This window comes from Mastigoproctus giganteus, chromosome 1 (assembly GCF_048544385.1).
Source record: "Mastigoproctus giganteus isolate SK-2022 chromosome 1, ASM4854438v1, whole genome shotgun sequence".
Classification (NCBI taxonomy): Eukaryota; Metazoa; Arthropoda; class Arachnida; order Uropygi; family Thelyphonidae; genus Mastigoproctus; species Mastigoproctus giganteus.
The window spans coordinates 269,033,288-269,048,850 of record NC_143575.1 but is presented as its reverse complement, the minus strand read 5'-3'; the positions used below and the strand labels follow the sequence as shown (position 1 = coordinate 269,048,850).

The following is a 15,563-nucleotide window of genomic DNA, read 5'->3' as shown; positions in this document are numbered from 1 at the left end:
AAGCCAGAGTGTCCGAGAGCCAAGATTTTCCTCAGCACGTGCAAGAATTCAGGAGTCACGCGAACCTGCAGCAGAGGTGTTTTTTTTTTTTTTTTATTTTATTTATTAAACTAGGCCGTCCCAGTCAACTTTTCCGGCAACCACCCCAGCATTTACAGTACTGTAAAAATTATATTAACACATGTACTGCGCCACAGTCACTAGAACATAGGACACCCTAGCTCTATGCTTTATTCCTAACTTAGATCGTCATAGGGATGGGAGGTGGGGAAGGGTTCTTCCTCATTTTTCGCTTCTTCCACAGGGGTGCCTCTGTATTCTTTTAACTTCCTACTTCTTGGTGGACAGCCTTCCTATCATCCACTCCAACCTTCTTGCTCTGCTCCCTCCACTGTCACCCCTTTCATGTCTTCCCCTTCTGGAGTTTTTTTTTTTTAACACGGGCCTTCCCTGGCAAGCTCAGGCGCAGTCCAGGATTCGCCCCCTCCAGAATCTTTCTTCTACTGTATCCATCTGCCTCACCGAGGCGGTGGACGGAAACGTGAGGTCCTACTAGGTCCCCGTGTTTCCGTCCATTCATTTTCCTTGTGCCTACGACGAATGGCATGCTTCCCATTTATCACGAACAAATACACCGAACTTCACATATTTACAACATTGTTTCCCAAATTGAGACAATATTTTTGATGTGCAAACAAGTACAGTTACACACCCGACAGATGCCAATGCTGATCAACTCCAAGCTCGCTTAGTTAATACAACCTTCACAGTGCTGTGGAATTAGGTATGTAGAATTGGGGACGGGGAGGGGGGGGGTAAAAAGAAGTGGTGCGTTACGGCGTTGCTGCTTTGGAAAGCTGAAATTAAGTAGTATGATGGATTTTGGAGCGGCTAATTATCAGTGAACAACAGACTTGAAGCTTGTTTTTGTCAGACCAATAAAGTGAAAACAGTATCGGGTTTTTAACCTTCCACTTCGAAGGACGAGCCTTTTCGTGTGAGGTAATTTAGTCTTTCGTAGTCGACAGCGGCTATCAAGTATTTGGGATCTAATACTTTACTTACTATCGTAGTACGGAGCCCAGACATCTTCATTTTCTCGTGCTGCTCACTAGCGGGGGTTCAATATTGAAACGTGCAGCCTTTTTTAGCGAGAACAAACTGAAAAGACCCCGAGATAAAAATGTCCTCCAGTAAAGACCTAACAATTCGGTGTGTAGACAATGCGCGTATTCTCGTCGATTTATTGATTTTCATATTAACTCGCATACAAAGAGCGTGGCAGCTCCTGAAGATTAATAAAAAAAAAAAAAAAAAAACCCACTACTCGGAAAGGTGCGTGAAAGAGTTTAGTTAAAAATAAAAAAAGAGTGGGAGTTGTGGGTGGATGGGTGATGGAGGGAGGGTGGAATTGACGTTAGTATTCCAAATGAATGTTTGGTGTGCGAGAAACGTGTCGGGGTGTATAAAGAAATATTGCAGTTTACACGTCTCTGTTAAAGAGCTAAGCCGATGTTTCATGTATGGGAAAATTGAGAATTGGATACACAAAAGAGTGATACGACCGGTAACCAGGAACTCATTTGTTCGTTCTCGCTAATTCTGTCTCTCCCCTTTTATAATACTCGAGTAATGCGGTTTCTTTTTAACTTTATGAAAAATGAAGATTTATTTTCTTTATTTTTCTAAATATACTGTACAGTACTTCTCTTTTACTAAAATGGCGTTGTTAGTATGTATAAATTTCTCTTCATCAGTGTCTATAATTTTTTTTCTTATTTAGCTGAAATACGTTACGAAAATAACATTCTATATAGTTTATAACATTTTTGGGTGTGCCATCGTAAATTGATGAGGCCTTATTGTTTTCACTGTGTCCGTCCGCATGTAACAATTCGACTTCCAGTGGACAGATTTTCATGAAATATTATGTATCTTTTTTACAGGTTAAGTCTAGGGCAAAAGTTTCAAGATATGGAAGCTATAAAAAATATTATAAATATTGGGCATAGTCTCATTCTGTAGATAGCTCTTTGGGAAAACTAGTTTTGCTACTTGGTACATTGATCATATACTGTGGAGCTACTTCGTCATGAGTTGATTTGGATTTGCTCTACTCTAAAAAAAAGAACAATTCTCCAACGGAGAAGTATACTGTTATTTATTTAAAGTGCATGCCGCTACCCACTACTCAGACAATGGTTTTGACCAAAACCATGAGAACACCTGAACAACCAGTAACGAATTGTATCCACAATATTTGAGATGCAAGGTGGTGCAGTAAATGAAAGAAAATCCCGTGGATGACGGGTGGAATTTTTATGAGCCTTTTTCACAACGTGGCTGAGTTAGTCGGTCTCAGGCGAGGGTAGCATATTTTTTATCTCGGAAACTCGGGTTTTTTCGACCTCATAACACACACGCAATTTACAGACAATATACACTGAGCAACATGGTCTTAGTTGCTGATACGCCTATAACCCTGCAACATCGAATTTCCACTGGAGTTTTTCTTTTTAATTAGCGTCTACTCGTAGCGAAGAGGCTATGCCCGTACAGTGACTATACACTGAGTGATCATTGAATTATGACCACCTACCTAATACTTCGTAGGTCCTTCTTTTGCCCTCAGTACAGCAGCTAACCGACGTGGCACTGATTCAACAAGATGTCGGAAGTGTTCTGCAGGTATGGCCAACCAAGCTGTGTGTAATGCGGTCAGCAATGCAGGTATGGAGGTGATTAGTGTATCCAGACGCCTGATATGCCTTTCCATAGTGTCCCACAAGTGCTCTGTGGGAGTTCGGAGGCCAGTCGATATGCTGTAAGTCAGAACTGTGTTCCTCAAACCATTCCTGCACAACAAGTGCCCGATGGCTCGGCGCTTTGGCATCTTGGAAGACACCATTGCCATTAGGGAAAAAGTGTAACATAGCGGGATGTACACACTCAGCAAGCAGTTGACGATTGCGGAGAGCACTGATACGTTGTTCCACACGCACCAGGGCTCCAAGTTCCTGCCAGTGAAACATGCCCTACACCATACAACCTCACAACTGCCTCCACCGGCCTGCACTTTTGATACCATGCATTATGGATCAAGACCCTCATGTTTTGACGCCGAATCAGTATACGACCATCCATGGTATGAAGTAAATAACGTGACTCATCCGACCAGCACACCTTCTTCCAGTCTTCTAACGTACAACTTGCATGCCCTTTGCACCAGGCGAGTCTTTTACGCCGATGAACCTTGGTTAGGAAAGGATGCCGTAGGGGTCGTCTGCTGTTATAGCTCATGCGTGCGAGCTTGAGACGCGTGGTCATGCCAGATATTGTTCCGGGTTGGCCCATGTTGTATTGGGTAGTCAACTCTTCAACAGTGCTTCGCCTGTACGAGTAGTCGAACCCGGCGTTCACCTCTAACATCAACCTTTCGTTGACCTAGTTTAAAACGTGCAGCCTTTTTTAGCGACAAAGTGTTAACCATTTTTACGTCAATCCTGGTACACTTTAACTACGTTAGCTCTCGAACACGCCACCAGTTCAGCCGTTTGGGAAATCGAGGCACTAGATCGTCGAGCACCCACAATCTGTCCTTTTTCAAAGTCCGATAAATCCTTCCTTTTACCCATTACTCTCGGAATCTTACTATATTCTGAACCACTGACACCTTATCTATGCTACGTAGGTCGACTAACTCCGCACTCTCATACCTCACGTGAAGAATGGGTCGTATTAAGTTTTCATAGGGGTGGTCATAATTCAGTGATCACTCAGCGTATATCTGTGCATAAACGATACCATGTTTTAGATGTTTGGACATTCATTGCTCAAGAAGGGAAAGTTGTATATATAATAAATTTCTATCTGTGTTTGTTTGTTTCCCGGGAAGTTTTAGGTTCAATTCCGATTCTCCCCCCCCCCCATCCCAACCAGTCACCCTACAGAACACATTGCCATAAAATTGAAACAGCTTCCTTTTTTATAACCCCTTCACATATATGTATATGTGAAGGGGTTAATCCATATCCGTTGTACGATCGTCTCTCCCTTCCTACGACTCAGTCTCAACGTGGCTGAGTTAATGAGTCTCAGGCGAGGGTTGCATGGATTTTTCCTTTTTAAGCTCTGTTTTTTCTAGAAAACAGGAAAATCGACTACAGAATTCACGCACTTTACAGACACAATATACTGATGCCTCATAGCTTTAGTTGCTTTGGCGCTTATCTCACACCCTGAAAAGGGTGTGTGAGCTAAGTGACAAATGTAGAGCACTGCACATGCTTTGCATTTGCAGTCATAACTGTGTGATACTACACTCATGGTAGTAAAATGAAAAAGACATGTGGACAATTGTAGAGTGAGATATGAAGTTCTCAGAGCAGTGCAGACAGGCTGCCGGTACAACTCATCGGATTTTGTCAATGATATAAAGGAAGTTTTCTAGCAGAGTTAAGGAGGTGATTATCGCATTGTACAAGGCAATGGTTAACCTGCTTCTTGAGTACTGCATAACGGTCTGGACTCTTCACTTCAGGAATGATAGTTCTGCTGGAACGGATGCAGAGAAGGGCACCGAGATTGGTGAAGAGAACGAAATGGTGGGCTTACCAAGAAAGGCCACAGTTTTGAAAATTGTAGCGTCTGGAGATCAGGCACCCACGAAGTTACCTGGTTGAGGTGGTTAAGGCTTTGAAAGGATTGGGGGCAAGCTTAGTGCTGATGGCATGCTTTCGCTTGCTTAGACTACACACACGAGGAGACATAAATTAAAACTGAAGAGGGATGGTTGTGGAATAGATGTGCGGAGTATGGATATATCTTACCTGACGGCTACCAACGTAGTGAGGCTTCAACACTTTTGATTCAGTATTCTAGGTTTTAAAAATGTTATTGATAGTCTGATGCTCCTGAAATGTAACACAGTCGGCACATTTCATGACTTGTTTTTATTGTTGCAAAAGACTGTTTTGGTGACTCAGATGCCTCGTGACCTGAGTTGCCTTAACACTAATTAATATCTCCAGAGCTCCACTTATTCGATGCCAGTGGGAACCCACGATGACACTTTTGGGTGTGGTTAATTTCACCTGCGTTATAAATTTCTTCTTACAAAGACATTTATTCAGTACCTTACCTCATTAGTCCACCAACGTACTTTTATTGGAGAATTTTTAACGAGATAAGAATACTGTAATCCATTAAAAAAAAAAAAGAATTATTTTTATTTTTTTTAAGTGATGAGCTAGACATTTTTTCATGAGGTGTAACTTGACTTGCAGCATAACGAGCTTTATAACGCGGTATTCTATTATATACATATCTTGGGTAGCCGATTTCTCTAAGAACTCAGTGAGGGTAAGCAAATTCCTTAATTAATGTCACACTATCGACACCACACAGAAAAAGTCTGTCGAAGAGGACGAGCTTTATCTGTGCTTGTGATCTTCGAGTTCCGGGTTAGAGATAATCCATGGAATATTGGAAAGAATCTCTAGTAGAATTTTTTTCCCCCCTGTTAATTAATATTGATAACATTTTTACCGTTTTACTACTTCATCGATCATTGCTTTAAAAAAAAAAAAATAAGGTAATTTGTTATACACTCAGGTGTTCTGCTTTTCTTTCAGTTTGGTGAAAAACTATTGATTTCCAAACTTCTCGAACTTCCATTCATAAGCCAACCTACTTAAAATAGCAGTGTTCTTTATTAGATTGTAATTTTTTTTTTTTTTTAGCGATCATAAGTAGCAAAGAATGTATGACGATATAACAGTACCTTGGTTGTCATCTTTGCGTCGACAATCGATTAAAGCAAATGGGGACTTACCACCGAACCACATCCTCTCATTAGATGTATTGCTGAGCTGTGTTCTGAAAATTCGCTTTAGCGAAAACTTGTGTTAGACTTGTTTCTAGCTAATTAGAAAGTTTTAGGTTCTAGCTATAAAGACAGATTTTTATTGGACACACACATTGCGGAAGGAAAAGGCCCAAAACGCACATTGAGTTTTAACACAGCGCGAGGAAATATCCATTTAATGGAAAATGTCCTGAAGGCTTTTTATTTCTAATTCTTTTTTTTTAGGCAGGTTAGCATATGCTTCAGATGGTGTTGTCTTCACGATGTTTGTCTGTCGGTCCGCATGTAATAATTCCGCTCTTAGTGGATGGATTTTAGGGTAAAATTTTATATTTGGTTCTTTTAGAAAGATTTGTGGAGGCATCACAAATTTCATTAAAATCGGATCAATAGAAATGTAGCAATTATGTCTTTGTCCGTCCGCATGTGAAAATTCGATTCCCAGTGGATGAATTTTCATGAAATTTTACATTTGGTTCTTCCAGAAAGGTTTGTAGAGCTACCTTAAATTTCATTTGGACTAATATAAATCCGGCAAATATAATTTATTTTTTTATACATGTCACATAAGCTATCCATATAGCTTGTAGTGTAAAATTTTTGAGTGCAAAACTAGATGGAAAATCCAGATAATCGCATTGTTTTCCTTCTTTAACACGACGATCAAATCAGTTACTGATTGTGGGAGTGTTGACCTGGAGTACGCCCATGTCTTCAATAGAAGTCAAATACAGACTTTGTAGTATGGCATGGTGCACTGTAATGTTAAAACAGAAAAGAGCCTTGTCATATTGAGTAGAATCATCCAGAACGTAAACGTACCGCATGGCATTCATTGTTTTAAGAATGATAACCAATGGTCTGAGCCCCAACTGCAAGAAAGAGCCACAGACTGACAGCACTTCTATCAAACTTTACAGTTGGAACAACAGTCTGTAATGTGGACAGATTTTGTTCTAATGTTTCCAGAATCGTGTCATTTGTAACTGGTGCTGGAAGTCTTGCAGTGTTGCCACTTAAGACGTGTTACCAGATTATTGTAAACTACCTTTAGAACCCCTGGATTGTATGCAGTGTATGCATACACTGCATACAGTCAACGTCCTCTCCATACCGGATAGAAATCTCCCATTTTTGAATCCCGTCAATGACGCAAGGAATATTTATTGGGATTTTTTCCCTCTGTCTCACAATTTGACTGATTTCGTTGGCCTCTGTCGAGGGTTTAATGGTTTTTTTTCTGTCCCAGAAACTCGGGTTTTTGGTCTAACAAACAAGCATATTGACCACAGAATATACACAGCTTACAGACATAATACATTGAGTGATCACTGATTACGATCACGTACCTAATACTTCGTAGGTCCTCCTTTTGCCCTCAGTACCAGCTATCCGACGTGGCATTGATTTAACAAGATGTCGGAAGTGTTCGGAAGGTATGGCCAACCAAGCTGTGTGTAATGCGGTCAGCAGTGCAGGTATGGAAGTGATTGGTGTATCCAGACGCCTGATATGCCTTTCCATAGGGTCCCACAAGTACTCTATGGGATTGATATCGGTGGAGTTCGGAGGCCAGTCGATAATGCTGGAAGTCAGAACTGTGTTCATTAAACCATTCCTGCACAACAAGTGGCCGATGGCTCAGCGCATTGTCACCTTGGAAGACACCATTGCCATTCGGGAAAAAGTTCAACATACTGCGGTGTACACAGTCAGCAAGCAGTTCACGATAGCGGAGACCACTGATACGTTGTTCCACATGCACCAGGGGTCCAAGTTCCTTCCAGCGAAACATGCCCCACACCATACGACCGCCTGCACGTTTGATTACATGCATGATGGATCATGTTGTTGACGCCAAATCCATACACGACCGTCCACGGTGTGGAGTAAATAACGCGACTCATCCGACCAGCACACCTCCCAGTCTTCTAACATCTAAACTTGCAAGCTCTTTGCACCAGGCGAGTCTTTTACGCCGATGAACCTTGGTATAGCCCATACGTGCGACGCATGGTCATGCCAGATATTGTTCTGGGTTGGCCCACGTTGTATTGAGTAGTCAACTCTTCAACCGTGCTGCGCCCGTTCGCCTGTACGAGTCGTCTGACCCGGCGCTCACCTCTAACATCAACCTTTTGCTGACCCTTGCAGTTTTGCTGTCGGGTCGTTGTTTGACCGTTTTGACGCCAGTCCTGGTACACTAACTACGGCGGCTCTCGATCACCCCACCATTTCAGCCGTTTGGGAAATCGAGGCACCAGCTCGTCGATCACCCACAATCTGTCCTTTATCAAAGTCCGATAAATCCTTCCTTTTATCCATCACGCTCGGAATTTTACTACCTACTGAACCACTAACACCTTATCTATGCTACGTAGGTCGACTAACTGCGCACTGTCGTACTTCACATGGTCAACGGGTCGCATTCAGTTTTCATAGGGGTGGTCATAATTCTGTGATCACTCAGTGTATATGCGACACGATATGGTCTAAGTCGCTAATGTGCCTAAAATCGCACGACAACCCTGGACTTGCTGTATTATTATGCTTTGCCACTTATCCACTGGTAACAGTGGTCCAGAGGGTTGAGTTCTTTCTAGAAGCCAACATGAAATTTCACTTGCCTGTATAACTATTTGAAATCATCTGTTCAAAAGAATTTCAACTACTGGTCGTCTGTGTCTATATTTGTATGAGTAATTTTAATTAGTATTGGTGGACGTCATCGTTGCAGGCTCATATTCAAGGTATACCCTTCTAGGAATATCTGTCGCCAGTATTTTCATAGTGTATGATCTGATCTGTTGACAGCTTTTCCACACATGCACGTCTCCTGTGTTAATTGCGGTCCTGCTCTGCTCACCTACCACCTTCCGTATATCAGCCACACCCATGGATGTTGGTTGACCATTACAGATGTAACCACTACAGCTTCCTTGTCCGTTCAAATATTTGAGCGAAAGTACTTGTACATCCAACGGGAAATTGGACCTTGACTGCAATCACAGAGTATCTTTTAGGGCTACTCCATGATTGGACTTTATGTGATTGTGGTATAGCTGCACTATTTCAATACAGATTTTCAACATCTTTCTCGTTTGATTTTGTGGTGTACTTTAGAAATGATTTTTATTTCTGGATGGTACAGTACTTTATATTTATTGGTGTGTATTCTATGGCTGTGGATCGCTTCATCTTGGATATTGCTATATCGTTAGTGTGTATGTCACTTTATTCATTGAGCAGAAATTAATTGTTGAAGGTACCAAGTAACAAATTGGGAACTGGAGTGCTGTCCAGATCTGGAGAGTTGTCGTCACATAAATTAACCATTCACATCGTAAAATGAGCATCTTTTTTTATATAGGCGTTAGGTGTTAATTGGTGTAATTAATAAATAAGTTGCCTCTACTTTCTGGAAGAATGTGTGAGGGGGGGAATATCAGTAATTAGCGGACAAAGTCGAGGAGTTGTGAGAACCCTTTCCCCCAGATGTGGGAATAGTGGTTGGGTAAAATTTTTAAGGTTTGCGCGCAATTATTTTCTGTGATTACGTGAGGACTTGAGAGATCGAAAGAGGGCTCATCTTTGAAGAGCATTCAGCGGTAACTCCTTTAATAAGGAAGTGGGCTTGTGTACGTTACATGAGAAACTTGTTCAAAGGTTGACGCAGGCCTGAAAGAAACAAAGAAAGACATTGTCAGCTGTGTGTGCAACAGCACTTGGAAGCATCCAGGGCCGCAATAAGCGAGCATTAATCAATAGGATATAAATCAGAGAGTTGGCGAGAGAAGGAATTGTGGGGCATTCTTATATCACTCCACGATAATCCATAATAGAGGACGGATATTACGGCTCTTTATCGCTTTTGATGTAATCAGTGTTTCTTTTCCGTGTCAAAACTTTGAAGGAACTCTGTTGTTATGAGCGGCCACCAAATGACGTGACACCTCCATAAAGAAACAGAAAGTAAACCCTTTTAGAGTGATTGATAGCTGCAATTTTAGCGTTGTCACGTTCCAGCTTTGTTGTTGTCTCCCTTAGTTGCTTCTGATCAAGATGATAAACTTGTTTGAAACACTGATGATTTACTAAAATTCGGGTTATGATTTGTGGGTCTTTGCACAACATTTTGTTGTGCACTACATTTGGACCAAACAGTAATTTTTTTTTTTTTGAATCTTATTGTATCCTAGGGATACAGCTATAAGCAGGTGAATAAACTCAATTCAATTCACTTAGCTCGAATTCAAAATAAGTGTCCTATGTTCCAAAGGTACTATAGCGGAGAGAAATTCTGTAGGCGGTTGAAAGTCATTCGTTAACTGCGCTCTTCTCCTCTTTTATACTGATTTCATGAGGATTATCTTCATCCTCATGAATGTGGTGCCGACTGCTTACGTAATCAGTGCCTTTCTTAGACCAACAGTTTGTTGATGAGATACGGTGGAATTATAGCGCGAATTCTTCGCAGAATAGCTAGTGACCTTGACAACAAAAAATATATATCTACTATAAGCTTTCATTATTGAAAGCTTATAGTACAGCGATTTTTTTTTTTTTTTTTTTTGAGATATATAGTTCACACATTCATTGGCATTCTCAATCGACAAATAGAAACCTGTTGAGCACCCTTTTTGTGCCCTCTTTGAATCTTGAGAAGTACCATCGATTCTCTCACTGCTGTTTTAAAAAATACGCAGGCCTGAAAGAAACAAAGAAAGACATTGTCCACAAAAACGACCACTCCCAATATTTTGAGCAGACCAACTTTATTAAAAAATTAAAAAATAAATAAAAATTAAAATAAAAAATTAGAAATTTAAAATAATGAAGAAGGGAATTTCCTTTACTTCAAATTACTTTATTCTTGCTTTTTATGAAAAAGATAAAGGGATTGGACCAGTATTAGCTATCGTTGCACCTATCAAAGATGCTCGTAGCTGATATCACCATCATGCAAAGAGGAAGTAAGGTTATATAGGTTTAGCCAAAAGAAAGAAAAAAAAAAAAAAATGTGCCCGACTCATTTGCCCATACGCTCTGATAATTTGCCTAATTCTTTCTTAGATTTATTTTTAGCACCAGATGAAATTCGTTCCAGCAATCAATTATTCTCTGGCTGAAAGCAAAATTTCGCACATCTATCCTGCAGCTATTTTTTTTTTTTTAATTTAAGTTCAATGTTCCCTTATGTGGGAATTGCCGAGAAAGAGTAAGGGTATTAGTAGTGATGCAAGAAAACGAGCTTATATAACATCAGCAACAAATGAAAAAAAAAAAACCTACACACTTCACCCATCCATACCCTCCAAGTTCTTCCTTCAGTTTATTCAAGCCCACTTCCACAACAACAGATGGAAGCCTATTCCAACAATCAACCGCCCGCTAGCTGAAAGCAAACTTTCGTACATCTATCTTGCAAGTATCCAATGGTAGTATCCAATCAGATTGGTCAGACAAGATCTACCCTTAACAAATCCATTCTGTGACTGCCTTATAACTGCATTCCTGTCCAAATGGTCATTTATTACTTTAATCAGTGATTCCATTATTTTCCCTTGGATGGAAGAAGTGAAGCTTACAGGCTGTAATTACTCATGTCATCCTTTGCGAATAGGAGAGACATTTGCCGATCGACTATCTATACGAAACCTTGAATCTGAGAACTCTCATAATTGGTAGATTATCTCAGACTGGTAGGCCTTTTTCTTCATACACCTAATCATAAATAATGGAATTCCTGTGTACATTGTAGTCTTTTTTTTTTTTTTTGATGAGGTTCATACTTCGAATCGATATGTATCTTGTTATGGACATTACACAAGAAGGCTCGACGTAGCCTTATGTCGAAACGCGAGAGTTTGGTAACAACCGCGTCTGAGTTGACCGTAGCCCAAGCCGCTTGTGTACATCCTTCCTAAAATGAGCCCTCCAGACCTGTATACATTTTGAGTACTGCATCTAGGTCTGGAGACCTTATTTTAGGAAGGATGTAGATCTGTGCTGGAACGAGTACAGAGAAGGGCAACGAGATTGGTGAGGGAACAAAGGAGTGCTCTTACCAATAAAGGCTTCAGTTCTGCAAATTGCAGCGTCTGGAGACTAGACACCTGTGAGGTTATCTGATTCAGGTCTTTGAATGGATTGAGCAAGCTGATGGGATTCTTCCTCTTGTGCAGACTACACATATGCGGGTGCATAAATTCAAATCGAGGAAGGACGTTTTCAGAATAGATGTGCTGCAGTTTTCCGGTAGCCAGCAGGTGGTTGATTGCGGTAGCAGGTTGTAGGTGAAATGGAAAGTATTGGGGTTTTTTTTTTTTTTTTTTCCGGCTGATGCTGTATAAGCTTGCTCTCTTGCATCTTTTGCCACTACTAATGCTGAATGGAAAATAAGGTTAATGATTATATTCATTGTCGAAATGATTGATTGTGAGCTCCTGTGATCTAGTGGTTGGTTGTGCCGGAGTATAAACAGAATAATATTAAATAAATAAATGGTTAAAATGTCTGCCATTCAGCTCAAACTTGATGATGAAGAGTTTTCTCATCATAAGCTTCTCTGCTTTCATTTCCCAGTGATTATTTACATCATTTATTGATAAATTATAATGATTTTATAATTAATACTAATTATTTACCACCTCCCTATTTATGCGGCAATTATTGTATAGTCTCTCCTCTGAACATATCCTTTATTTGTTCATGCCCTACCTGTTGAAATATCAACATCCATTAATCTCAATCCTTCCACAATGTCCATTGTTGTAACGGTAACAGTTTTCCCCCTGGAATACGCCCACAGTTCGCTGATGAGTGTTCAAGCATCGACGCCAGCGGGGTGGGCGTCATTGCTTTAGGGTGAGGGATGTTGATGTCACGGGGTATTGCCTCGCTTAGTATCTGCGCACCATGTCGACTAATGAAGTACCGTAATAATTTCCTGGCGGCAATTGACGCACTCGGCCAAAACTCCATTGCTGTACCGGAGATGAGCAAAGATGCACTGTCATTATGTTGAGACTACTGACATAGGCCGTTTTCCCAACATACGTATTGTCGATGCAAGTCTGATTGCGAACTTTAGAAAGTCTTATTTAGATTTTTTAAAATAAAATCTTCCTTGTAAGTGTACATTGTTTTGAACATTCGGGCTGTTTTGTCAGATTTCCTTATCCTGCACTAAAAAATGACTAAACAAATTTGGATAGATATTTACGGGCTTCACCAGTGCCCTCTTCCCTCGTGAGTGGGCCTTTACTCTTCTTTCCCTTTTGCAGTGGTGGACCTAGTCACCAGCTCTGTCACTGGTGCTTTTTTTTTTTTTTTTTTTGTCGTAATTGGACTGAAAGTTTTGAATTTTCTGTAAATTTTTGACTCAATATTACCCTTTAGATTTTACGAGTTCTAAATTTAAATTGTGCCTGATCAACTGCTTTTTCTTCTTTATCAAAAAGATGTTTCCTCCTCTGAAATGGCTTCGGTGTACTTCTTAAACGAACTTAGACTGATTTTATTTGAAGAAAAAAAAACAAAAAACGTACGACAGGAACAACTGTTGTAGCATAAGGAATAACCCAACGCCCGTGCTTAAGAACGAATGTCACCATACATCCGTTTTATTTTCTTATCTCCCCCCCCCAATAAAATCTGTTTACATTCGTTTCAGACGTAATCGAGGACGGGATCAAATTTTCCCATTGTGGGAAAAAGCAGTTCATTAGGCTAAATTTAGATATAGTAAAGCCTAAACAGTAATGCTGTACTTAGTAAAATTTTAACATAAAAAAAATTTCATCCCCGAAATAGCCTAAACCTGAAAATAAGCAAAATAGACCATGCTATCTTTTAATTGAAACATCTAGTTTATTTAAGGGTGGTGGGGGCAGTTTTTAGCCCAATATATCTCGCAAAGGTTTTCGTGAAAGGCGATATTGCCATTCTGCTGTGATTCTTTTTGTATGTTCGCAGAAAATTTCTTCTTTACAGAGGGGACGTTGGAAGTGTGGATGGCGAATGAAGATGGCGACTGTTGAGAGGATCCAAGTACCATGCCGCCAGTGAATACATTCATTTAAAGGGAATGCCCCAAAAATAAATGCTGTAGATATGCAGCAAACATTTGGGGAACTTTGTCCTTCATACGCCTCGGTTAGAAACTGGTTCGCAGAATTTAAGCGTGGACGAGACATTATTGAAGATGCACCCCGCAGTGGGAGACCTGTTACTGTGTCGACACCTGCAAATGTGGAATACCGTTCATGACCTGATCATGCAAGACCTCAGGATAACATTGAAGCACATTGAGATAACATTCAACATTTCCCCTGAGCGACTCACGATATTGTGGTGTATGTTTTATGAATGAAGGTTTCTTTGATGTGGGTCCCTAAAGAACTGAATGCAGATCAGAAGTGGGAAAGTGTGAGGTATTGTCATGAGATTATGTAGCATTTTGAAGCTAATGAAACTCAATTTTGGGCGCAATGTCACTGTGGACGAAACATGGGCGCGCCACTTCGACCTTGAAACAAAAGAACAATCGAAACAGTTGAAGCAACCCTCGTCTTCCCCTCCTAAAATGCGTCGAGTGCAGAAGTCGGCTGGGAAAGTAATGGCATCTATCTTCTCGGATGCAGAAGGAGTGATCATGGTTGATTTCCTGGAAATGAGGTGCTGCTATTAATGCCGAGTATTATTCTAACCTACTGAGACGTTTCCGCAAGGAATTGAAGCTGAAGAGGCGCGAGAAATTTGCCAAAGGAATCATCTTGCATCAAGACAATGCACCGACACAGTGTTTGTAACTCAGGTAACACTGCGTGATGACTGTGAGTTCGAGCTATTACAGCATCCGCCCACGGATTTGGTTCCATCGGCCTATTTTATATTTCCAAATCTCAAAAAGGACTTGAAAGAACAGAAATTTGACAGTAGCAATGCTGTGATTGATGCAGCCAACAGCTGGCTTGAGTCAAAATCTAAATATTTTTTGAGCTCGTTCAAAAAGCTTGCGGATCGTGCCAGAAAGTGTTAACTTGGGTTGGTGGGGAGGGGGGAGACTATGTTAAAAATAAATGAGTTTTTCATTACTTTCCAATATTTCTTCTATGAGCGGCTACAAACTTTTCAACTCGTGCGTGTGTGTGTGTAAGTAGCTTAGAGTGAGTGGGGAATGCTGACCTGTCAGATGTAGTTACAATGGAAAAAATTAAAGCAGTGCCCCGGATCCATAAACCATCCCAATGTATTAATTTATCATTCCTTTTTTAGCCGTTACTTTTCACTACAACTAATTATTATTTACACACACACACACACACACACACACACACAGAGAGAGAGAGAGAGAGAGAGAGAGAGAGAGAGAGAGAGAGAGAGAGAGAGAGAGAGATTTCTAAGTTAACAACTTCGCCCCGGAACTGCAGTCTTTGCTAGTGGAAGATTCAAATTACAGAAGCAACAAGTTTGAATTAATAATTAGTTACGTTATTAATAATGAAAATAATGAGTAGCAGCGTTTATAATGCGAAATACAAAATAAGTGTTTATTGAGAGTTAAACACCTCCTGAACCCTTTGTACGTATAAAACGTAGAAAGGGTTCAGGTTCTACGTAGAAACGTAGGACGTATAAAACGTGGCGTAATTCGTGCAGCTTGCGATGAAGAGGGACAAAATTTGGTTTGGTA

General features: G+C 40.5%; 1 protein-coding gene across 3 annotated transcripts in view; it reads left to right on the top strand.

Annotated features, from left to right (window-relative positions):
• The window catches only part of krz (beta-arrestin protein kurtz), a 363,906-nt gene that overhangs the window by 228,633 nt on the left and 119,710 nt on the right, over positions 1-15,563 (top strand). The window lies entirely within an intron of this gene.